At 38.5% G+C, this 25,458-nt stretch overlaps 1 protein-coding gene across 11 annotated transcripts in view; it reads left to right on the forward strand.

Moving 5' to 3' along the window:
- INPP4A (inositol polyphosphate-4-phosphatase type I A) overlaps positions 1 to 25,458 on the forward strand; it is a 125,407-nt gene that overhangs the window by 13,949 nt on the left and 86,000 nt on the right. For 8 of the 11 annotated variants that reach the window (XM_027641963.1, XM_027642000.1, XM_027641970.1 and 5 more), the window contains exon 2: positions 6,038 to 6,096. The exons of 1 other annotated variant lie outside the window; for it this stretch is intronic. The gene's annotated coding sequence lies outside the window, so the exon portion shown is untranslated. Of the gene's footprint in view, positions 1 to 6,037; positions 6,097 to 19,910; positions 20,101 to 25,213; positions 25,237 to 25,458 lie in introns of those variants that run through there. 2 more of the 11 variants (XM_027641916.1, XM_027641942.1) reach the window with 2 other exon arrangements.

Consider the following 25,458-nt stretch of genomic DNA (forward strand, 5'->3'; position numbering starts at 1 on the left):
AATCCCAAATTACTAATGTGCTTTAGTGAGTCATTAGCAGTGGTTATCTAGATCTGATTGTAAAAGATAGTTTTTACAAACACAAATGGGCCAGAACAGGGCACAAGGGGAACTGCTATGGTGTAGCTTAGGTAGAGTCATTTTTAGGTTCTTGCACATGTAGGAGAAGAAACTTCTTGTGTAATTTGCTCAACATAGTGCTTAGTAGCTGGGATCCAAAATGCCGTGCTCTCTGATGAAAACAATTTATAACTTGGTATGGGTTCTGTTTTTCCTGTTGTTGCATCAACCGTTTGAGTTGTGGAACTGGAGCCAAGAGTAGAAGTGTGACTTATCCCAACATCCTGGTGAGGTGGTAATTGCACAACTCCATGGTCCCACTGGCACCAGCTGAACGAGACAACCTACATGGCAGGGTGCCATGGATTGCATGGGCACATACATTTTAGGCATAGGGATCAGTACTGGGCACCTTCATCTTCCCTGTCCCTCCTTTGCCGAGAATAGGAGGGGAAGGGTGAGGGCTGTTTGTGCATTGAGGCAGTGCAGGATACTGCCTACTCTGAGTGAGAGCCCCTCTTTGCCCCTCACAGCATGAGCAGGTAACCAGGACAGTGTTGGGCCATTGCCACAGGGCACAGCAGAACTTTTTGATACTAAAGCAAAATAAATACTCATCTGCAAGGACTTTCAGACCTGCTGTGTTATCTCCATAATGAGTATCTGGAGGATGTTGTTTCTAGACTGGCTATTACCTGTGTAAGAAAATTTGACCATTGCAAAAGGCTTTTGTGCCAGCTCTGATTCAATCCATGTCTCCCCTCATGAGCCCCAAGGTGTTGTTTTTTTTGATTGAGGATTTGAGCTGCTAAGAAATTTTGTTTTGACAGCTCAGAGGAATTAAGTCTTAAAACAAATAGCATGTAAGCCTTGAGCAATAGCAGCATATTTTCCTTCACAGTGCAGGTCTTGAACTGGAAGGCCTGTTTTTAATGAAAAAGATACCTACAGAGAAAAAAGACCTATTTGTTTATATCACCTTGGTTTCATACAAACATTAGCAAGATCATTTTCAAAGCTCCTGTCCAGAAATATTTCATAACTGTACAGGATTAACTGAGCAAAGTTATTAAACTTTTTTATTTATTCAGATTAAGACCTCTGTTTGAAGAACATGAAGCACGTGTCTTCTACTTGGACTGAATGCTTCTGCTTTTAAAGCAGTCATTTCTGCTCACTAAAAAAGAAACAGGAAAATTAAATGTACAGTATTTAATCCTACTTGAAAACATTGGCATGAAAAAAATTCTCAACATTTTTTTTTTTGGAACATGTGCTCAAGTTGCAAGAGAAAGGATAGAATAATAATATAATAATTTTGCTTCTAATGGCAATGATGCATCACTTATTTTTCACATTGCATTTTATTTGGAAACTTTAATAGTGATAATTTTTATGCATGCAGACATATATTTTCTAGGATATTTGTTTAATGGTTCACTCTTCTGATAACTGACTTGTTAGAAACAGAAATTTACATTTTTATTCATACGCTTCAAGATCAATACCAATGAAGTGTCAGTATCTCATTGAACCAAAGTTTCAGTGATACCTGTATTATCATACACTTTCCAAATTCTTTAGCAGTTGTATATGCAGATTTTGGATAAAAATGTTTTCTCAGTTAAAATGACAGCAAAGCTTGAAATTTAGCTGGTGATATTTTCTAGCATTCCTAAAATAAATGAAAGTTCAATAGCATTTTGCCTGTTTTACGTTGATAAAAATCATCTATTTAGTAAATGCTAAAATCACTAGTTGTTGAGTCGAAGTATCTTGGACAGTAGAAATACTTGGAGATCTCAAGATGAAAATCTTTCTGGAGCTTTCTTCACAAAGTAGATGTAGAAAGCTTTATATTTTTTATTTTCACTACTCAAATTTATAATTATAAGGCAAACAAATGAACAGTTGATATGGCGGGATGCTTATTTGTATTTTGTGAAGAAAATATTTGGGTGAAGAGATTTCTTTTCATTATTTAAGTTACCATTTTCACAGATGTTTTTAGAAATGTCCTGAATCCTCGTTTTTCTGGTAGCAGTTTCAGATTTTCTTTATAGTTAGTGAAAATTAAAATATTAAAGAAAAACATTAAGTTTCTGGAGTCTCTATAAAAATATGTTTTATTGAGATAAATTTGACTTCAGGATGTTTTCTTGATGAAGAAAAAGCAAATCATTTCAGACCAAGCACAGGGCAACAGCATCTATAATCTAGTCAAATTCCTTTTACTTCTGAGTGACTGTAGATTAAAAAGAAGGGTAAAATTGTGATATCTATTAATTAGACATGACGATAATGTCTGTTGTGTGCAGTGATGATTTCTACATAAACACTCATGCTGTACTCTGGGAAAGTTCAGTATTTCTGTGTGGTTTTATTTTGGTGTTCTCTAGAACTCTGGATTTTGTTTCAGATGCTAAATTTGTTCAGATCATTCTCTCCTTTTCCCCAGACAATTCTAAATGTAATTAAATGTATTGCACTGTATGATTTTTTTTTTCTTTCTTTCAACCATCGTGCCTTTTTAAGTAAAGAAAACAAATCGCACAAAACTAACTTTGTATTTTTGGATTCCCACATCTATTTGTGGCTACTTGCATCATGGGGGAAAAAATGCAACGCGACTCATAGGAGGGTGACATAAAAGGCTATATGTGGCTTTTGACTGGCAAGAGTTCCTTTTAGAATATCCCAAGAAACAGTACAAGCAGGAACTTCATCAGTAGTTCTTCAGGTTTTGGGGTGGGTTTGTTTATGTTTTGATACAAGTCACCACCTGTATTAGAATCTTCAGCCTTTGCCTTTATTTACTCTCTGGTTCTGTCCAAGGCAATCGCTGATAGCAGGGGTGAGTGGAGTGGCCATGGGTGGATGGAACCCAGTCTGGGACCCTGTGCAGTGGGAGAGGAGACTTGTCAGCCTCATCAAAAAAACTCTGTGGTACTGGGGTGAGTCTTCAGCATTTCCCTTGGCTCTGGCTCTTAATATACACAGCACAAGTGTGTGAACTTGTGCTATGAGTGGACTGTGGGTTTCTTAGGTTGTTAAGTGTAGTAATTTAGTCTGGGTCTTCCTTGGTGACCAGTTTGTAACCAAAGAAGTGCCCATATTACCCGGTATTCCCTACGATTTTTACATAAGCCAGGACTATAAGAAGAAAGGAGGAGAGGCCTTCGGTCTCTTTCCGTCGGCTTTGAAGTTGTGGACTCCCTGCTGTTGAGTCTGCCGTGTTGGGGAGTGAGGCCTGGTAAGGCCTTGCCGACCTTGGGAGGCGGAGGTTGCCGGTGGTCGTTCCAGTGGGGCTTTCTGTTGTCCCCAGGAGAGTAGTAAGATACTCTTTTGCTAATTCTTTTAGTTGCTAGATCTTGGGCTGTTGATTGTGTATATTTTATTTTGTTTTTGTTCCTTTTTTTTTTCCTTCCCCCTTTCCCTTTTCCCTTGGAGTTGTGCATGGTATTTCAACTGTACATAGCTGTATATGTCATAAATACATTTATTTTCATATAAGTTTGGCTAGTTTGGATTTTTCATAGTTTTTTTTTCCTTAGCACTGAGCTGGATGTGTTTTGGTGTTGAGTCTGGGACTTGGTGGGGAGCCAAGTAAAACTTAGACATTAAGCCAGGTGATTTGTTAGTCATAGGTCATCATAGATGTGTTTAGAAGGGAAGTCTGGTTTTACAGAGCGATATAATAAAGTGTATGGCAGTTGCTGATTGTTACAGTGTGATCAACCATGATGTTCCTTTAGAAAAAAGCATGTGTTCTTTCCCATACCCTTTAAATGTAGGCTTTAAGACAGAATTTTCTTAATGCATGAGAAATTAATATCAGTGCTTTATTATCACTCAAAGAAAATGAACTATAAAAAAGGAAACAACTTGTGACGGTAAATTATTATGATAATTTATTTACTGGACAGAATTGTTGCTACCCTTGAAATTGGCTTTTAATTTCAGTGAAACAGAAAAAAAATTGGTAGCTGTCTCTTATACAGTGTGTTATTCAGGAGCTCTCCAAAAACAGTGAAAAAACCAATCAAAATATTACTTTTTTTTTTTTATTTTGACCTCTTGGCTGCTTTCCTTTTTGAACTCAACCTAATAATGACAGATTTTCTTAAGATTAAGTTCTTGGAACCTACATTTGTTATTTTTTTAGCTATGAACACAGAGAGGTCAGATAAATGAGACATTGGTAGATGGATTTCTGCTCAGAAATAGGTGTTTGTCTACACGTCTGTGGGTGAGAAATGCTTGCAAATATGCAAACTTATGTATGCATGTAAGTTACATATACACAGCCTCCTAAATTTGGCTTTATGGCTGTACAGGGTGTGTATTCAGGTAAGTAGGAACAACAAAATAGAAACTTTTGTAGGTAACAGAAGATAGGATGAAGATATGTAATATTTTCTGAGTGGTTTTTTTTTCCTTTAAAGTTCTGTTCTATTGCAGGAGCATAAGTAGGTTTTAGTGTGTGGAGTTCATGATGCTAAGTAACAGAGAATGAAGACTACACAAACCCATCCTTTCTTTGCTTATGATACCTGCCAAGTCTCCAGCTGAGGGAGTCTTTCTTCTTGGCTCTTCTTGGTGTCATTAAAAACTGTGAAAACCAGACACTAAATTGGTCAGAACAGACCCTTTACATTTTGGCTATCGTCCTCTCTTTATGGTCTGACTTGTCTCTTCCTCTGACATCAGTGGGTGTTTGATCAAACCTTTACTTCTGTGGAAATCGTAGAGACTGGAGATAAATTGTATAATTATAGAATGAAAAAAAAACTTTACATTTTTGTAGCAGGAGAAAATGTAAGTAATGCAGAAGGAAGGAGTGCTGTTACTTAAAACAGTCTCGTAATTTTGTCTTGGTAGCAATTGTTGCATTTGTTGCAAGTTCATTAACTGGCTTTCTACTATGGTTTGTAGGGCTTGTGGTTACAGACAGTTAAACCTGGAAGTCTCATGCTAGCACTTGCTGTAGTTTGAAGTGAAGGTAGATGTCATCTATTGTACAGGAAACGGCCAATTTCTTACATTGAGCTTGTAGCCTTACATTTCTATCTCTAAAACCACGTATCTGTTGAAAATACACAGTGAACATCTGACCCTTGTAGTGTTCATTTAGACCTCCACAGTTGTTAATGATGAAAAAAGGTAGTACTTACTCATACCCATTTTTGCTGTTTTTTTAAGTACAGTATTTTGTTGCAGGGTTTGTATTTTATCTGAATGATTTTACTGTGTAATAACTGCTCCTGAAAAGGTAGAACTTCAAAGTGAAACAGACTGAGAAGGAGGGAAATAGTTTGTAATTAATCAGGCAACAGAGAGAGGACATATCATTCCCAGTTGTAAAAAAATCTGTGTGTTTCTCTCTTACAATGTTTATAAATGAAAAACAATCTTCTAGTGGAACACTGAAAGTGTGCTTCTATCCTGGAATCTAAACCTCGAGAAGTTAGAAATAGGACAAGCTAACATGAGGAAAGATAACAAGCAATATACAGAAAACAGAAATACTACCAGAACTTGTAGCCCTTTAGTTTTAGGTGAAAAATGTAATTTCTTTCAAACAAATTGCATCATGTTCTGATTCATCAGCGAAGTCTGAGAGGTTTAGCTCTTGCAGGTGAGAGTTGAAGTGACCGCATGTTGCTTCTCTGAGGAATAGAAAAGCCTGGCTTTAGCTTTGGTGTCTCCTTTCTACTTGCAGACCTTTGGAACTGAGAAATTATTAATGTAATTAAATGTAGTTTAAGCAAAGTTAAGAGGTTTTTTGGTAACTGTTGAAAATGAGCTGAAACAGGATGTGCTTGTTTGCATCAGTGGTACTGTTTTTGTAAATGTTTTGTAAGTGCACTTGCCTGGGATTCAGCCCAATTGTCTGCACTGCTCTGAGAGACATGAGCCTGCTGTTGGAAGTAGGATGGGAGTGAAGGGCTGACTCAGATTGGTTTTTTTTCTGCAGGTTTTACTGAAACAACCAACACCAGTCTGGCTTGAACCAACTTGCTTGGGCCTCTACAGGTAGGCACATAACAAGGTCTTGTACCAAAGAGGTGAAAAATTATGGGACCTATTAGTACCATGAGTTCTTTCTGCTGAAGGGTTATGGGGATAACAGGTGTGAGCCAGAGGCAGAATGAGGTCTTAAATACCAAGAGATTTCATTTTGGACTTGGGGATTACTACCTGAAGGCTACCAATTTAGTCAGAGGAACCTGAGGTCTCTACAAAGTTAAATACTTTTGTTTTCTTAACGCTTCTAATTTGTATCACTAGAATACTTAAAGTGGTTTTGCTGTATTAAACAAGGAAACAGTTGCTAAGAAGTTTAAGTGTTTAAAGTTTTTGAGTAGAGGTTCTCTGTGGGAGAATGCAAAGACTCCAGAATTGATAGTCTTTGCATTCTCCCACAGTTCTCCAGTTTTGCTGTCACTTTTGCTTATACCTGTCAAAACCCCCCAGAAATGTGGATTGCAGATGTGTCAGGCTTTGCTGATGTCTCCTTATGATGTGTCTTGTGTCTCCACAGATTTTCTGACCTTTTTTTTTATTATTTATTGCCAAATGGATTATTTCAGTCTTACACAGAAGTGAAGCAATTCGGAATTATTTATAGTTACTGATCGTTGCTTCCTAGCTGTTTTCTCAAGGGGACAGCTTTGTGCAAGACACCTGACACACTCATGATTGGTAACTGTGTGTTGGCTTTCTGCTCCTCCTGTGCTCAGGGGAACAAAACTCATGCCTTGGGAAACTGAGTTATTCCCATTTGTCACCCAATCCTACATATTGAAAACAGCTTTAAGTCGAGCACTGATGTCTTTCCTGTGAATGAATTCACGAGAGTGAATTTTACTGACATTGGTGAAGTTACTTGCAGAATAAAGGAGTTATCTGACTGGAGTCAGTGTTTTAAATAACTTCTGTTAAAGAAATTACCTATAACCATAGGGAAAACCACTTTGTCCTTGAGCATTTTTCAAAAACAAATTGAAAGGAGTTACTAGAGGGACAAGGGGAGGTGGCTTTTCTGCTTGGCTTGTGGATGTATGGTTGTAGAGGCAGAGGGCAGGTGTAATTAAGGAGAGAGCACCCTGCAATTCAGCAATGGACAGAAGATGACTTTGCCTTTTTAGGGAGAAGTCTCACATTGGTGCTGTTCTTCTAAGAGTAAAGCACTGTCCTTATGGAGGTAACCAACTCACTTTTTTTGTGTGTTTTGTGGCAACAAAACACATCCTTCTTTCTGCTACTTGAACCTGGTCTAAATATTTCAGCAGTATTCCAGTCGAAGCAACTGGAATTGTGTGCAGCTGCCTTGCTACCAGTGGTCAAAACTCACTATTCAAGCTGGGTATAAACATTGATGAGGTTTCAAATAATCCTAAGGGGGAGGTCCTCCTAGTTGCATTCCAGCACTTGAACTTCTGTGGTTCAGGTCTTCAGAGTTCTCTCTGCTAAGTCACAAAAGAGCAGAGATTTGCAATGATGGTTACTTAGTTTTAGAAATCAGATCTGAGACTTTGCCTAGTCTTACAATGTTAGCAATTGGGCATTTGAGGAAAACATTCAATATCACACAGTTTATAATTCCTGGCGTGCTATGTAGGTCCACAGGTGCTTTAAAACTTCTGACCCTGCATCAGCCTTGGGACAACAGAATGACAGAGGGTGTATCTTGTCCATGTAATGCTTGTCCCAGAAGTTTCATCCTGAGGTGTTTTTCTGCCTTAATTTTCTTTACAAACATACCTTTCCTTGGTTTGATCTTCAGTCTCTCAGCGCAGCATTGAGCCACAGGTAGATGAGTATGTGCAGTAAAATGGGCAGGTCTCTACCTCTGTATTGTCTTCTTAATGTATTTGCTGAACTTATTCTAAAGAGATTCAAGTTTTGTAGACTATGTAGTTTCATGTTCTAAGTGACATTTCTTCAAGAAGTATATTAAAGGATTTCTTGTAAATACGAGAGTTAGTTCTTCAGCACAAATTTTCAATTGCTTAAAAGAATGCCAGGAGAAAAACATTCCTACCTTTACTTTTAAAAATTACACTTGTCTATATTTTTCAAGTAGATAATTAGCTTTGGATGATTTTGTGGCTGCACTGTTTTAATCATCTGAAGGGTGACAAAGCACATAGACTTGGCAAAATAGAGCAGAGTTACTAAAAAGAAAAGCTGATTGATTTTGTGCATTCACCTGTAACGAAAGGTAAGTGCTTGATTGTGGTGCATGTGTGCATAAGTGGGGACATTGCTTTTAATTAGCCCCAAGTGTACAAGTCTCACTCTTTAGCACCCACATGACAGGCCATACGGGGCAAAAATAGGTTATATTTTGTTTGTTCACACAGGCAACAGGATGAAGATTTTCCAGGAGATGGAATGTTCTTTGAATCTTTCACTGTATAATCTCTGTCTGAAATAAAACATACCAGTTTAATTACTTACCCAAAAAATTATTTTGTCTTTTTTTTTTTTTCTTATTAAGTTTGTTAGCTCTCAGACTTGAGAGATCACAGAATCACAGAATTGTTAGGGTTGGAAGGAACCTCTGGAGATCATCTAGTCCAACCTCCCTACCTAAGACTGAGGGACAGAGAAAAAGAGAAACAGTAATTTCCTGAATTTTCTCATTTTTGTGCGTGCAGATGACAGTAGGATCACTCTGGGACTTGGTAGCAGTTTAGAGATTAGTTTGGAGACACCCTGTTCTGTACCAGCTACTCTCAGTGTTCTCCCAAATTGAATGCTAAGGATGCTATTCAGTGGCTCATGTCTTGCTGGGATTACCACCATACTGTAGTACTGCCCCCTATTTATCAGTCTTTTCCACGCCTTCCTCCAGTGTTCTTTGTACTTTGAGAAAATCTATGAGTAGGTGGCTTTGGAGGAAAAAGGAGGATGAGCAGCACCCAAAGCTTCCAAGATGTAAAGAAGCAATTCTGTTAGTTATCCTTTCCTCCTGTATTTGTCATCCATCTCCTCAGGAAGACCCTGTACTTGGTAGCTCCTCCTTAAAGTAAAAAAACCAGTGCGTGGACTTAAAGAGGACAATAAAAGGCAACTGCTTCAGGGAACTGTTACAAATTTCAGGGTGGTGATAATAGAGTATCACAGAAGGATTAAACTTTGCGGTACCATTTTTTTCTTTTCCTGTGGATGTGTAGCTTCTGCAGTATTAGAGGCCAAACCTGCCATGGTACCTTTCCAGGTCTGCAGCCTGTGCAGTAGAATATCCTGTGGAGGCTCTGCACAGCAGTTCTTCTGGAATTACTGATGTTTTTCTTCTCATTGGCTTTTTTGTCAGTGCCACACAATTCTAAAAAATGGTGCTAGAGCCAGTCAGCAATGCAACACTTGGAGAAAGCTATACTGACAATAAAGGGGTATTTATGTCACAAAGCCAAAAGCCCAGGAGTTTCAGGGATGGGTAGTCCAAAACAGCATCCTAGCTCAGCCTGTCATGTGTTTTGTGTAACTGAGCTACAGCATGCTCCGGGATCCTGGAGGATTTGCATAACTCCATATTGCAGCTTCAGGAACCAAACCTTTGAGCATTGCTTAACAGCAGGCCAGGAGTTTCTGATCTGTGGTCCAGGAAATGGTGGAAACTTGCATGGTATTGCTTTCCCTTTGTTTATTATTATTGCCCTTATTGCATTAGAGAGGCTAAGCTGACCTTAAATACTTCATGTGAAGTAGCACTTGCTTTGATAGAAGAATTTGGTATCTGATGGTAGGTGTCTAGTCCCCTTGAACAAGGAAGCTTTGATTCAGGGAATGACTTTTGAAACCTCTGATAATAGAGTTCTCTTGGTTTAGTGTCTCACATACGTTCCTGCCAGTGAGACTTAAAACTTTCACAGAGTGATAGGTTCACATGAGAAAATGCTATTGGTCAAGATGTGATTAGGACCTTTGTCCAGACTGAAACCTGTGGAGATCTGCATGTCTCTTCAGACACCTGTGTCAGTGGAGGAGGCCTTACCATTGTCAATGGGTGCAGTTAACTGCAGCAAAGTCTTAGGTACAGGCTTAAAACTCTTCTACCTAAATTCAGCATGGGAAAGAGAGCTGAAAAAGGTGTTTGTGGTTTTTTCCCCAGAGAGTTAGCAAACATTGTTTTTGTTGCCAGATAATACTTTTGTGAAGCTTTCCCGATGATCTCTTCCCAAGTCCTTTTGTCTCCTCTCTCTTCCTTTAATGTCACAGCTTCCCCAGGCATCTCTGGTTTTCTTCTGAGCAGCCTGTCAATCAAGCAGCTAATTCTTGCAGCTTACAAGTGTGTGCCTGTCTCTCCCTGAGTCACTCCTCTCCTAAATCCATCTCTTTGGATCTTTCTCTTTCACACAGTTAACTGTGAGGTTTTTCTTGCCCTGACACACTTTGCCCTAAGATGACTTGCTGTGCACTTTTACCCTCTCTTTTCCATTTCCTGTTCTTTAAACTAGCTCGCTCCATTAGCAAGCCACCACAGTGCTATTAACTTCTCTCCTTTCAATACCATATACTAAGAACTGCTCTCAGGTTGGTATGTTAACTGGAACTCATATCCTGTTGATGGTAACATCGATCTTTGCCTTGCTGGGAGTCTTCATTCCCCAGCTCTGACATATCCTGTTTCTGTCTATCATCTTATAAGAAATCTCATACCTCACAGACAAGTTCTTCCCATCTATGTTCTATTTTGAGCTCTGCTTTTACTGGATAGCTATTTAACTTTAGCACTTAGGCAACTGCAGCATTTCTGTATATCTTCTGCAGAATTTTTTATTTGTTGGTAGGCCTGATTGGGGCGTATTAGCACCAGCAGACTTCATCCTCTCTGAAGTTTTAGAGGAAAGCAACTGCCTTCAGAGAGGTGACTCCTGACACCTAAGTCAACAACTTAGCTCCTGCTTAGCTTAGGAGTCCTGAATTGCAGTCAACCTGTCTTCCTTTGCCGAGAAAGTAGAAAATACAGTGCATTTTCTGACTCTCCTGCACATTCTTGTTAATGTGGTCTATTCAGCCTCCACATTGCATATAAAGGGTAGCGTAGATTGTAGTAATTTTCAGCCTATTAAAGCGATCAGAGGCGTTATAGAATTTTAAGGCATGACTTTTTAGCTTCTGTTCTTAAATATTCGTTTATTCCTGCTTAGCAGGCAGCATCTGTCGGAGGACTAAATAGATTTGTTTCTTTATTGCAATATTTTAAGTTCCTATTTTTTCTCTCCCCCCCGCCCCAATGGGAAATTTTTCAATGAAAAACTTAACTCTACGTGTTTCATCTTTTCAATACCTCAGTTACAGGGTTTTAGCACACAGTGATGTGGAATGTTGGAGTAATAAATCTGAAAAGGCTTCTCTAAGGGCAAACCCCCCAAAAGATCACAAGTAAGATACCAAAAATACATTACTTTCCTGTGTGGAATTCTTTTATGTGGGTTAAAAATTATTATTTTCTTTTCACTCTCTTACATAGCCACTAATTGCTACCAGTGTCATTCAAAGTTTGTTACTATTTATAAAAAGGCTCAGGCAGGTCTCGATTATATTTTTTGAACCTGCAGTAAATTATTTTTTGTGAGGAAGAATTGGAGGGAAAGAGCTGGTAGAAGAAATGTGCCCCATTTTTGTACAAAAAAGGCTTGTGCTGACTAGCTACTATAGTCTATAAAAATACATTGTAGTCTACAAAAATAAATGTTAAGCATATTTATATGAAGCTGACAAAGCATCATGTCCTCTTGAAATAGTGTTTGGCCGGTATTTGTGTGGTTTCAGCCTATTACATGAATTCCTAAAAAAGGCAGATTATTTAGAAACTCTGCCTGACAGGTGCTTCTTGAATTTTACCCTTTTTTAGAGCCACTGTAAAAAAGAAAAGCACCCATACTTTTGAAATTGGTTTAATGTGAGGATAGCTTTTACTTGCCTTTAATTTTAATGTGCCCAATTCTCCATCTTACCTACAGCTGTAACACTGAATTACAGCCTGTGTATTTTAAGAGTCTTTCTGTAGTTACTGGTGTGGATCACGTAGTGATCTGTAGCCTTTCTCTTTGCTCAACTTGCTGTCTCTGTTCACTATTCATTTAATCAGCAAATATTAGTATAGAGTATTCTGTTTCAGAAGGCCTTTCATGGAGGGTTATTAGCATTGTTTTTCCCTAGAGAAGTTAACATAAAATTAATGCTATTTTGGATTATAGCAATCGCTGAAGTATTTTTATACTACCTGTCTTTATGGCTCTTGATGACTTACACTTGTATCGGTGGTTTTGTATTTATAGCCAAGTCTTTTCAGTAAGTCTTCTTTATCTCTAAAATGATTTCATGAGTTTTTGAAATCCTCAACTTGCAAAAGAATATAGTTCAGAGTGAAGCTTTCTATGAATGTGACTGTCATTTATTGAATAGTTCTTTGAAGAGTTCTATATTGACTAAAATCAACCTCACAAGGAGATAAATGGATATCTTCCTTCCAAAACTAAGCATTATCCCAGAATTACTTAATAATACCTTGAAAGAAAACTTGTCCAATATTTAATGCAGTAATTTAAGATTCAGTTCCCAAGACTTTCTGCATAATGTCAGGCAAGTAATGAATAAAATCATTACAAACTGAGTGAGGTGGGACCTAGGAACTTGTGCTTCTAAGCCTCAGACTCAGTCTCCTTCATTCTTCCATTTGAAAGAAGCCAAAACAACAAAACACAACCATCCAGACCCACTCCTCCCTGCCAAAAAACCAAAGTGGATGAGCTGTGGGAAGGAAAACTTGCCTTCCTCTGTCTTAGGTTAAAAACTGTGAGGTAATCTGGAGAACAGGTAGTGAGGATAACATGGCCTGTTGTTTCCCTGATCTCTGGGTCCATGCTGTTTCTTTATTCTGACTCTGTCTCAGGTGCAAAATGTACACCAAAACACACCTGTGCTTTTCTCCAACTGATCTCAGTGAGAAGGAAGCCTTGGGTCTCTGACCCAGATGAGACTGGAAAGGACAGCTGCAGCTCTCAGAGGTGCAGGGTGGCAGGATCTGTGGGCTGTGACCACTGTGAACCTCATCAGGCAGCTGCAGGAGTAGCCATCAGTTCCAAACAGCTGAAACACATCAGAGACAGAACTAGAAGAAGGTAGAAGTAGGGGAGAGCAGATTAGTATAAAATATATGTTTTATTGCCTTTATAATATAAAAGAATATGTCAATAACCTTAACAACTGTGCACATCACTTCTGCATAGCTGGAATTGAATGGTGACTTATATGGATCTGTTGAAGGGCAGAATGAATGTATGCCATACATTTGATGGGAAACTGAGCAGATGAAGGCTTTGTAGAAACATAGGATACAGATAAGAAAAAAATACCTTTAAGTAGCACAGTTACCATTGGTTTTTTATTTAATCATAATACCTTAATACTGATCATGCTTCTTATACAGACACATAAACATTGTTAGAGGTCAGTGAGACTCTAATGCCTTAAACCTGGTAATCAAATGATGCAGTGTCTTCAATTATTATCTGCCCAATCTAATTCCCTTAAAATTCAAAGTCCTTTCCAAAAACACTGTATGATACCAACATCTGTAATATTTGATCTCACTTTAGGCACCAAGATATCCTAAGCAACAAGACCTTTTACCATACTAGAAAGTGAAAATAATCTAAAAATACATATAGCAATATATCAGTACATACTTATGGATTATACAAAACCAGATGAAACTGCTTGAAAAAAACCTCAAACAACAAAGCAACTCATCACAGCGCTGATATATCACCTGGTCTTCCAACAGATGCAGGGAAAAAGATGTCATAACTGGTGGGTCTTTTGGGGGCAGTCTGTATTTTTATATACCTGCCAAAAAAAAAAAAAATTATTTACTTAATAAGGGGATTCTGAAGTTTTTTAAATCATTATTATTTTCATTATTTTACTGTCTCTGTAGGCTTACTGCTTTGTAGTTGTTCTTAGAATAAGACATAGAGCCTTTGACATTAAGATTTTTTGAAATCTCCTTAGAAACACTGAAATGCTACTCCTAGTGAGCTTTTTCTGTGACCTAATTTTAGGAAAAATCCCAAATGATATGAAGTCAATTAAGTTCTGAATGTCAAAATTTAGATTAATCATGAAAGAAATGCTTCCATTATCAACACATTTAATAAGCTTTCCCACCTTGGGCTCCCACTGGATGCACAATCCAGCATGTACAGTACCTTAGTCTTTGAACGGTCCCATTGATTATATGGTGTCATTAATCTGGGGAATAATTTGCAGCGCACCATAAACATATAGCAACTTAAAAGTTGTGGGCTTGCTGATAACTGTTTCTGATTGGATTGTTACATAATGTATTTTGAAAGAAGAAATAAAGAATTTTGAGAGAAGAATAATTGTTTAACCATGGCCTTTCTATTTATGAGATCTTTTACTGATCAACATACATTTGGGGACCCTCTTAGCATTTTGTGAAGTGCTCTATTACACTGTACTAACAACGGGACTTTTTTTTTTTTGCATTGCAAAGGCAAAGAATGCTAAAAATAGGAATAAGAGAATGAGGCCCTTAAATGTGTCTAGATAGGCAGTTTCTTTTCATGGCCTTACTGATAAGGAACATATTGGAAGATGATTTCCCTGCTGAAAATAGGGACTGGTTAACTTGCAGTGGGTACAGATGAATTGAGAAGATAAGAACAAAGCATTAGAAATCTGTTGTGCAAACAGAAATCTCATATTACAGCTGCTCTTTCTTTGTGTAAATGGGGAGTAAATTTTATAAGAAATACTGCAGAATAGTCATCAAAAGTGTTCAGCTTTGCATTCAGTTTTACTGGTTTTTAATTTGGTTTACCCAGTGCAGCAGATGGTACTGGGGAAACAATAAGTCTTTGCATCGACTTTCTCCAGCATTGACAATTGTTCTTTCTGAGACGTTGAAGAACCTACCAGTCACAGATCACCAGCAAGTCCTGCATTGTGAAGACAAGAGGAGAAATTTCAGTCTGAAAATGTATAGAGTGTATTGAATGAGCAAAATGAGTGGAAGTAGAGAATACCCGTCAGAGTATATGATTTTGTTACACAATGTGAGGATCTGTGGTAAGTCAGGCAGTAACATGCTTGCCTCAAAATGAGTTTATACCCGGGTCTGGGTGTCTCTTTTGTTAGGATTCACAGGTCAATTTTCAATTGAAACAATTGTGTGAGTGCAGAAAATGGAGCATGCTGATTTATAACAGAGAGGTAGTTGTGCATTGTAGAGAAAAATAAAGATTGTTTGGATTCGGAAAACTTGTGTCTATATTGATAGAACAAATTTTCATTTTCTTGGAAACCTGGGGAGACCAGGTGTTTTCTGACATGCTTTTAGTTATCCAAACTGAACTCTGTGGTGTATATATAAGATTGGAGATTACAGATAATTCTGCACTTGCACTGTATTGGGTTTTTTCAGGAAAAAGCCGAGCTCTGAATGTAAGGGGAATGAGACCTTGCACATGGTAGTTGCAAATGGTGCATCTGATTATCAGGTTTAATGTGTCATTAGGGTCTTGCTGACCTTTTCTGTCAATGCAAAACATGGACAGATGTTAGCATTAAAAAGAGAGCAGAAGTGGATAGCTGTGAGCAGGCTGGCTGCCAAAAGATCAGCTGACTCTATGCTGACATCAAGTGCAATCTGGGGAGTCCTTCTTACCCAAGCAAGCTTTCACATGCAGCAAATGTAAAATGCAGGAGCCACAGCAGTGTCTGTAAAATAGTCTCATATGGTCAGTACATCTTTGTTGCTATGAGATACATTGTCCTTTTCTTGTTTTGGCTGATTTCTCTGATCTTAGACTTTCAGAGTCTGTTGTTTCATCTGCTGAGAACAGAGCATGAAGAGGAATTGGGCATTTAGGTTGTGTTTTGCATTTTCATTGGATGTGCAGGAACTCCTTCCCTGTGAGATCTGCATGCAGTGTGTTACAGGGAGATTCTCACTTTGTAGTCTCTTCCCAGTGCTGGCTATGTAGCTTTAGGTTGTTAGAAATAGAAAATATATTTTACGTGGGTCATAGCTATAGCAGTAACTTGAGGAGGTGGTCTCAGTGAAGAGATGTACTTGTGTGATGGAAGTGGTTTCCCACATCCTCTTAAAAGTTGCTTTGCTAACCGCTTTTTAGAGGGATGCAGGATGCTATCAAGACATTGACAAATGATGTAGTGGTGGTAAAAAGTTAAACTGCTGCAGTGTGTCTTCTTATTTATCTTCAGAAACCTTCAGATAACTCTGAGGAGTAAGTGCATCCTCTTCCCTCCTCCCATACCTAATCACTAAAACTCTGCTTTCACATGTGGCTTCCTCTGTTCACTGTCTGTGCAGGATAAAGATTCTTGTTCTGATGCTTTTCCCAGTAGGAGTCTTAATTTTCCTGAGAAGCAAACAATGCTGTTGTCATAGCATATCAAAATACCCATGAAAGGTAATTAGCTGGAAGAAAGGAACCTACAACTGAGATGCACTGGAAGGGAAGTCTGATGGTCAGGTGAGCAAGACACTGAAATCTAGTTTCTGAATTTAGCTTTGCTGTGGACATGTGCCAAGTCAGTCAGCTGTGTTTGTAAGGTAATGCGAAGAATATTTATCTTCTCAACTTTTTGCCTATATGTATTTTCAAAATACATACTCTTTCTGGAGTGGGTATCTTCTACTCTGTGTGTGCTTCGTGCTCACCTCCATGCATGGCTGCTCCCCGGTGAGTACTGTAATGCCTGTATCAACGGTAAACAGAATGTGAGTCTGTTCAGGAAATTAACTCAGCTTTTTGTTTTGAAAATGTGTGTCAGTGCTCCTCAAAAATTAGTATCTGAAATCCCAGCTTTCCACAGGGCTCAGAAAAACAAGGCTACAAAACATTAGAATGCAGCAGAGAATGTAGCTGTTGGAAAGATCACTGGAAGGCTAGGATGGTGAGGGCAGGAGGATACTGGCAGGGGTCCTCAGTCTGCTTCTGTTACTTTGTTGCATTGGGAACCAGCTCTACCCTTGAAGAAAATGAATGCTTTTTTTATTTTTTTCCGTTCCCTCCCCTCCCCAGGACATTGTAAGCTAAGAAGAAAAAGGCTCAGGAATGAGAGTAGAGGTTGGTGTTCTCAGTAACAACAATCTGACTGGACTCTGAGCTTTCACGAGAAACCAGGTTAATAAGAAATCTGACAATCTGGAACAGGCTGTGGGAAACCATTTCCACCATTGCTGGCTTAATGATGACTTTTAAAAAAATTTCCAAACTAATTCCTGGAGACAGGAAGATGATGAGGAGGAAAAAGGTTCTTTAGTCTAGTACCATTTTCAATAGATACTATAGAAAGGCCTTTCCTTTCTTATTTCCGAAAGGAGAAAAGGTAAAAACTATCTGTAGTCCTTAAGGAGTATATAATAGTCTACACTGCCTCTTAATGCAGAACCTCTTACAGCAGTGGTTAGTTTAGAAGGCTGTACTAAATTTCTGTTCAAGATTTCATCCCATATATGTGTACCTTTACCTCTGTTGGGGTAAGAAGCTTCAGATTTTCCCACTTTTTAACTCACAATCCAAACCATTTCAACTGCAGGAGGTCCAACGAAGACAACTGATCAAGTAGGCAATAGGAAACTGCTGCCTAGAGCAGCTAAATCACTTCTGATTTGTAGATGGGGTCATTTGCAGGTAAGGCAAGTATGTGCATTGTAGACAGTGCGTGCTCACTTTTGGTGTGTTTTATCACTTTGAGGCCTTTAACAGCTCTTTTCTTTGAGTCAGTTGTCATCCACATCTATGCTCTTAAATGGACAGCAGCACAAAATTGAATGTAGATATACAATTTCATGCCATCCATTTTAAACCAGACAAAACCCACAATCACACACCCCCAAAAGGAAAAAAACTCCATCCTCCAAATCCCCAGATATTTGAAGTATGATCCAATTTTGTCTTCAGTTCTGTCTTCTCTGGCTGTGTAACAGAGGCCATTTGGACCATGGCCTTGCTGTTAGTTTTCCTGTTTAAAATCTCGGGGGTCTTGGTTTGCTTTTTGGTGCTGCTGTTGTGTTTTTTGTGTTTTGTTTTTTTTTTTCTCTGACATGCTGTGGTTTTTAGCATTCTTCTGCCTATTCAGGCATTTAACGCACAAAAATAAAGCCTCGAAAGCTTGACAGGAGCAGAGGTTACTGTCATTAGTAAATTGGGAAAAAGGGTGGGTGGGATTCAACAGAAGATTTTCCAAGTGATAGAATGCTAATATTTTTAGGGGAAAGAGTTTAATTCAGTGTACCTTCACAGATACCAGATATTCTTTATCCCCCTTGTTTATGTTATCTCCATTAGCATGCTTCAAGGATTGTTTTGCTCAGCTTGATTCTTTCTCATCTCTTGATCTCTGCCAAGGCAGTGTTCTTGGCTGCTTTGAGATACATGGAGTAAACATTCGCCATCAATAGTACGAAGTTTGTTGAGTGGTTTTAACAACCAGATTCAGTACTGAAGAGTGCTGTGCAGATACTTGTATTGAGCTGGCATACCTTTCATTTGATTGGGCCTTACAGAAAAAGGAATTCTTTAAAATGAAAAAAACCCCACAGAACCATGAAAGTCATGCTTTGATATTAGCCTTTGCATGAGAAATCTCAACACAAATCTGTTTATCTGGGTGATAGCCAACTGGATATTTGCTAAGTATGAGGAAAGATGTTCTGCTGTAAATGCTTTGACATAAACCAAGTGCTTTTTTCCCAAACTGTCTGGGATGTTTATATGAATGACTGTTAATGAGGTCTGTGGATTTTAATGGCGTTCTTCCTTGGGCCAGCAGCTTCTTTTGACAATACTTGCTTAATTCATCCCACCATGATTTGTTTCCATGTGGTTGACGTGGTGACTCAATAGTAGAGGGCTTCATCTGCCTCTGTGGAAGTCTAGATCTGTTCAACACTACAACTGCTGTGCCTTTCAGAAATACGTGTGATCAGTGCAGCACAGCATATCAACACTGTCCAGTATTCAGTGCCTAACTTTGGATTCATGATGCCTGTTCTCAGTGTTTTGTGGTAGGGAGGCGGGCAGGCCTGTGAAATAGGTAATCAAAATGCTTCTTTGACTAGGTGATCAGTACCTAGTGACAGGGATAGCTCTGAGGGAGGCTGCTGGAACTCAGCCCTGAACCCAAATGTGCTGCTCCTGTCTGTAATGTAGCTATTCTCTTCTCCTGTAGGCTCTTATCCCTGCTAAACTGGTGTCAGGCACACAGGGTTTCTGCTTGTGAGTCTTTCCTACAGTTCTTTCATCTTACTGCATTGGAGACCAAATTTGCCCTCTCCAGAGTACTTGATGAAATCAGAGACACTTTGGTATAAAGTTGTCACGATACATGGATATTGCCCAGACTGAATAATTTTGGTTTAGAATCTTTCCTGGGGTTTTTGAGTTCTTCTCTTAGTCTTGATGTCAGGTGTGAGCATACAAGTATCTTGTAGTAGCACATCACCTCACAAAGCATGGTATTGACTTGGTTTGCAGAGCAAACTTTTGCACTCGTGATAAATATATTTGTGGTGAAGAAAGAAACAGAATTGCTATTCTGGGGGAAAAAGACAAACCACGAAATCCCAACCAAACCTCCCCCCCCATCCCTGATTATGTAGAGGATGAAATTAAACTTGCTGCTGAAAGAATAAGCTGGGGCAGTCTGCAGGCACACACAGATACACAGGCAGACAGTGAGTGTCTGCGCGACAGAAAGCAGGAGCGAGGGACCAAGAGGGAGCCTTGAAACTTAAACTCCTCCTGCAGCTCTGCATCTGCTCTGAGTCACTGGTATGACTCACACTGACAGTGTTCACGTTAGCTAGCGTTCAGATGGAGCAGCTCTGGCAACAGAAGAAGCAGGTTATATTATTGATTACCTGCTGCAGCAGACAGTTGCACCAAGATTTTTTTTTACGAGTGCAGATGACAGACAGGAGGCTATGCTGAGCACCGTTATTATTACTGTTGTTTTCATAAGGTAAGAATTCCTGTTTATTTACTAGAAAATACATAAAAAGGAATTTGGAGCTCGTAAAGTCTGAATTTCTGCTGCTGTTATTCTCAGAGGATGCTGATCATCGGCGCTGCGTTACTGCAAAGCTTTGTCTCGACTGTTTGCTGTGCCATATGGGGAATCATATGGCTAATGGGCAGCGTGAGTCCTAGGAAACAAAATAACTATATTCTCATTCATTGATGTTATGTAAGGCATGGCAGCCATGTTAAGGACAGAAGACCTCTTTTGAAGAAACAGTACTGCTAGATGGTAGAGCAAGGGAAACAATTAGTTTTTAAGCAACTCTCTGTTCTTTAGAGAGTACTGCAGTTCTCTAGTTCTTGCTTAAAGTTGCATTTACTGACTTCCAGATTTCTGTGTCACTAGAATAAAAATCGGTGGCATTACAAGTAGCAAAACAATTGTTTACCTTTAGAATCACTGTGTTGTTTTGCCTTCAGCAATCAGGCTGAGACTGTGCATGTGATCCGTGCAGTGCCTGGATGTAAATAGTTTCTTCGAATACTGTAAATGATACGTCCAGATATTGAGGTGGTTTTCATCTTGTACCACTAAAAGCCCATATATATATATACATATATATATACACACACACACACATGTGCCCTGTTCTTACAATTCGTTATATGCAAAAAGTGGGACATATTCTAGTTCTCTAGTTAGTGTTGACATGTGCAAAGTGGATAAAACATTTGTTTGTAGTGGCCTTACTGCTGTTTTATTCACTCTGATGCTGTAATTTTAATGTAGTTTTGACTGGTATTACTTATTATTCTTGTGTAGAATTCACTGAGTCTCGAGCCTTTGCTGTATTCCCCACAAGAAATTTTATAAGTTAGGGATTCTGATTTTGAACTGCAGTAGTGAATTTATCTTAATTTCTTCTTTCTTTCCTTTTTACTTCCCCCCCCATTTATTTTGGGTTTAGAAGGCAGTGTCCTTTGAAAGTGCATGTTACAGTGAGGTTGGCAGCTGCTTTTAGTAACAAAGGAGCCTGTTATCTTGTGTGTTATTTTCAGAATGAGAGAATGAGGGTATTTTCAAAACCCAGTCATTTACTAGCTTACTTTCAGGTACTTGAAACTATCACTAATTTCCTTGTAGAATTTACATAAAAATGACCACTGTTTTCTCATCTCAAAAAAATTGGTACTGTAGTAAGGGCATTTAAAAATGACAGCATGCTTTAGGTTCTTCTGTTTGTTAATTTATAGCATTTGTGGATGCACGGTGTTTTCATTGCTATGAATTAACTGGATTTGGTGTTACTTTCTCTTTTAAAACATTAGGTTTCTTAATAAAATGTAAAGTAAGGTTTGTTCGTGCATTTGTGGTATCTTCATACTTCTTGTGACATCCAACTTGGAAAACTATAGTGTGAGAGAAGCTTTTCAAGCAATGCACTCAGGGACACCCGCCTCCCAGAGCAACATTTTGGTGACTAATTTTAATTATTTATGTTTCTGATATACAATATTTCTCATGTTACAGCATTATAAATACAAGCTAGTTTTAACAATATTAGGCTTGATTTTGGGACTGTTCACTAACAAACTTCTGGCACATGACAGTCTTTCCTTCCCCTTCCAAATCCAAACAATTAGAAATAAAACAGTCTTTGCAGTCTTAATTTTTGCACTGATTTGTGTTCGAATTATTGTTTTCCAAGATTCTGTTGGAATTGTGTTCGCCTTCATGATTGCCTTTAAGCATATATGAATTTACAGTATGAATTCTGTATTATGTCAAAAGAGAACAAATAATTTATTTTAATAAAACTCAATTATATTCAGTCAAGTTTATGTAATTTCTTTATTAATGCATTGGGGGTGCAGTTAAATAATTAACAGTTAATGGTTTTTAAAAGACATTTGAAAAACATGCTTAACATCTAAAGACCAGGATGACAGCCCCTGAGTCATCACAACCCTGAAGGCATCCTCTCCCTCCTACTTGTCCATAAACTCTTTGTGCAAGAGTTGCCTGCCAGAGAGAACTCCCTCTGATTCCTGTCATTCTCATGCTGCCTGCTACGTCCCTCTGTCTGCCGCTGGAATGCCATTAAGTGGAAAAGAACATCACCTGAAAGAACATCAGCTGAAAAAAAGAACAAAAGTCCAATCTTGCAAGGTAGCTGGACAGTTGGAGAGCTTCTTGGAAGAACTAAGGCAATTTTAGTAGTGATTGTTGTGGTACTATATCAATAATTATGTACCTTCTTTGGGATATATTAACAAGTTACAACTGAAAACATAAATATCCAAGGTAGGAGTGATTTGTGCAGGGAAGTGATCGTATCTGTGTTAAGTGCAAAAAACCCAGATACATCTGATCCTTCTATGCCAGGACTTTGTAGTTAAGTATAAGAGGTATTGTTGAAGCCTGCCTTCTAGGCCCTCTGAAAGTTAGTTTTTGTTACCTTAAGTTGGCTTTGCATCAGACTGCAAAGATAACAAATGCCAGAAGCTATGGGGATTATTTCACTGGTACTTTTGACAGGACTTGAACTGTGAGAGCTCATGATCTCCTTGGCCTTTCTTTTCTTTGAAGCCAAGCAGAAGATCCCAGCTTACTGTTCTTCACTCCTGTTCCTTGCCTTGAGGAAGGATATCATGGCTGTTTTTCTCATCTCTGCATGTCTCTACAGAGCCATGTTTTGTTATCTCTGCCCTTGCTAAAGCTTTTTTGAACTTCCTGCTGAAATTTAAGCCCTGTTTTTGATTCTCACTTGAGGTCCTCTGGTGTAACCTGTTTAATGATTCTCTCCCCTTGGTAGTTTTTCCACGTAGGCAAGCCTTAAATGATGCAAAGCTTATGAAATTCAGCTCTTCCCTTTTACCCCTGTGCTGCTTGTGTCACAAACAATGGGGTGGGGTGTTCAGCTGTCCTTTATTTTTTTTTCTTTGTAAAACCTGCTGCTTTTTTTTCTGTGGCTTATTTTGTGGCCATGCCCTAACCTTGTTATTCTGAGCCCTTCATCAGCCTTCCTGGCACTTGGAAAGCAATGCTGCTGGATTAACTCTGATCTCTTACATGTTCTGCTTTCTCAGTCCTTGAGCAGAAGTTTCAAAATGGACAGTGGCATCGTCCTTGAGCATGTTGTTCTACCTCTCCCTGCCGTGACAGGCGGAAATGACTCTGCAGGAAACACAGCTGTTGCTGTGGGTAGAAAGTGGAGAAATGAGGGGCATAGAGAAAAATAAATAAAGCATTTCTACAAAATTCTTGAAGCTCTGAGACCTCTAATGAGGGGAAGCACTTACTCTCTTGTTTTACACAAAAACAACATCAGCAAATATTTATAACTAGCCTTGCTGAATGGCTGGTGAAGAACTTAGGGGAAATCCAATCTTGTAAAATAGAAATGAACTTGTATGAGTAATCTTTAATATGGATGATTTTTTTTTTTTACAATTTAGCCTAATGATCAACCCAAACGGTACCACTTCTGTATTAAATACTCTGTTTTACCCAGAGTAAAAGGTGGTCCATGCACTGAATAAGGATTTATATTCTTTTCCCACAAAAAAAAAGGTTGTGATATTTTCTATAGTGATTTGCTATTTGACATTAGACTTCCTGAAAAAGGACACTGCAGTATATGAAAAAACAGCAGTATATTAGTGTTTGTGTAGTACATCCTTGTCACAGAATAGAACAGAATAGCATTTCTGTTTTCAAAGTGGAATTTGAAATGGAGGGAGGGAAAAATCTGTATGTGTTGATTCCTTTTTCAAGTTTTTTTTTTTTTTTTGCATGTTAGAAATAAACCCATGTAAACTGGAGTAATACTAGAATAAAATCCTTGCATGTGAAAGTATAAATAGCACTGTTCACAATTCTGAACCATCTTCTTTGTTGGAGAATTCTTTTTATTTGCGTAATTTTTAGAGATGACAATTTTCACATCAGTTATTTTGGGGATCTTGTAAATGTGTGTTTGTCTAGAGGGCATCCCTTTGGTCCCTCTTCCTGTTCTGTGAAGAACAGGAATCTTGTTTAGATTACATTTGTTGCCTGGTTTTAAAGAGGAGGGGGAAAGAACTGTTAAATCTGTGTTTCTGCTGTGTCCTGAAAAGCTCCTCACTTAGTCCTGGAGCAGTTCAAGCAGGGGGACACAGAGAGGTGGTGAACGCGTCCTATTTGCCCTGGAAGGCCTGAACTGTTAGAGGGGCTCTCACCTCATTGCATTGCATGAGCTTTTGTATCACACAGAAAAAGTCAGTCTCAATTTTTGTCTGTTCAAACCTTTGTGTATTAAGCATGTGCTAGTTTAAATAAAGAGTGAAGGGTACAGCCTATACTCTGAATATAGCAATGATGGTCCTTTCATTTGCCTTCAGGGTCTGAGTTTCCACTTGACCAGTCCTTCATGACTATAGTCTCCCTGCTCTGGAGTCAGAACCAGTGTAAGGATCAGAATAGTTCATTTTGCTCTGGTTAAATGAGATTATAGGCAGGGTTATGTTATTTCTGTGCAGAATTCTCCTGGTATTTTATAGGGACACAAAAATCTAGGATTAGCTCAGTTTTCATCTCAGTTTGATGCTTTGCCTTTTAAAGCAACAGAGTACCTCTGATTCTGCTGTATTGACTTAAATACATGGCAGTGAATTGGTAGGTTTGATGTCTCACATAACTGTGAATTGACCTTCTGTGTTCAGGTGAAACACAATTTAAAAGGAGCAGATTCATGATCCTTAATTCAAATTTACTCTTTAGAGAAATAGTTACTAGTGCCAGATGGCAAAGCAGCTACGGGCAGAAGTGAATAACAGAGTATGTTCATTTCTGCAGGTTATTTGGGCAGCAAATCTACTTTAAAAACAAAAAAAGAAGAAGACAGCATTACAATATTTTGGATTGTACTAAAAAGCCAATAACTTCATCAGGTTTCCTGTGTGTGATGGGTGAATGTATTATAAGTCCCAGATTCATAAAATAGAAACTACTGTAAAAGATTTCTTCTGTCTCATTTCAGAAATAGATACTAATAGTCCAACTTCAAAGCAAAAGATTAATTTTTTTCCCTGGCATCGATGTTATTTCTGTCAAGCAACTGCGAGGGTTTCTCCTGAGAACATATGGACCAGCATAGTAAAATATTGATTCGTTTCATGCACACAGAAGGACGTGAAATAAATAATACCATGCTGACAATGTCTTCTGTTGTTTCAGGAAAGCTTTCAGGAAGAGCTCTTTTGAGCTCTGTATGATAGCATGGAGAATTTGTATGAAAAGGATTGTGTCACAAATATTCCTATCGCTAAATAATGTGACTGTAAATACATGGCATAAAAATGCATGCAGCTAAGCTGA

This window comes from Corapipo altera, unplaced genomic scaffold (assembly GCF_003945725.1).
Source record: "Corapipo altera isolate COAL_440 unplaced genomic scaffold, ASM394572v1 0, whole genome shotgun sequence".
NCBI classification, from domain to species: domain Eukaryota; kingdom Metazoa; phylum Chordata; class Aves; order Passeriformes; family Pipridae; genus Corapipo; species Corapipo altera.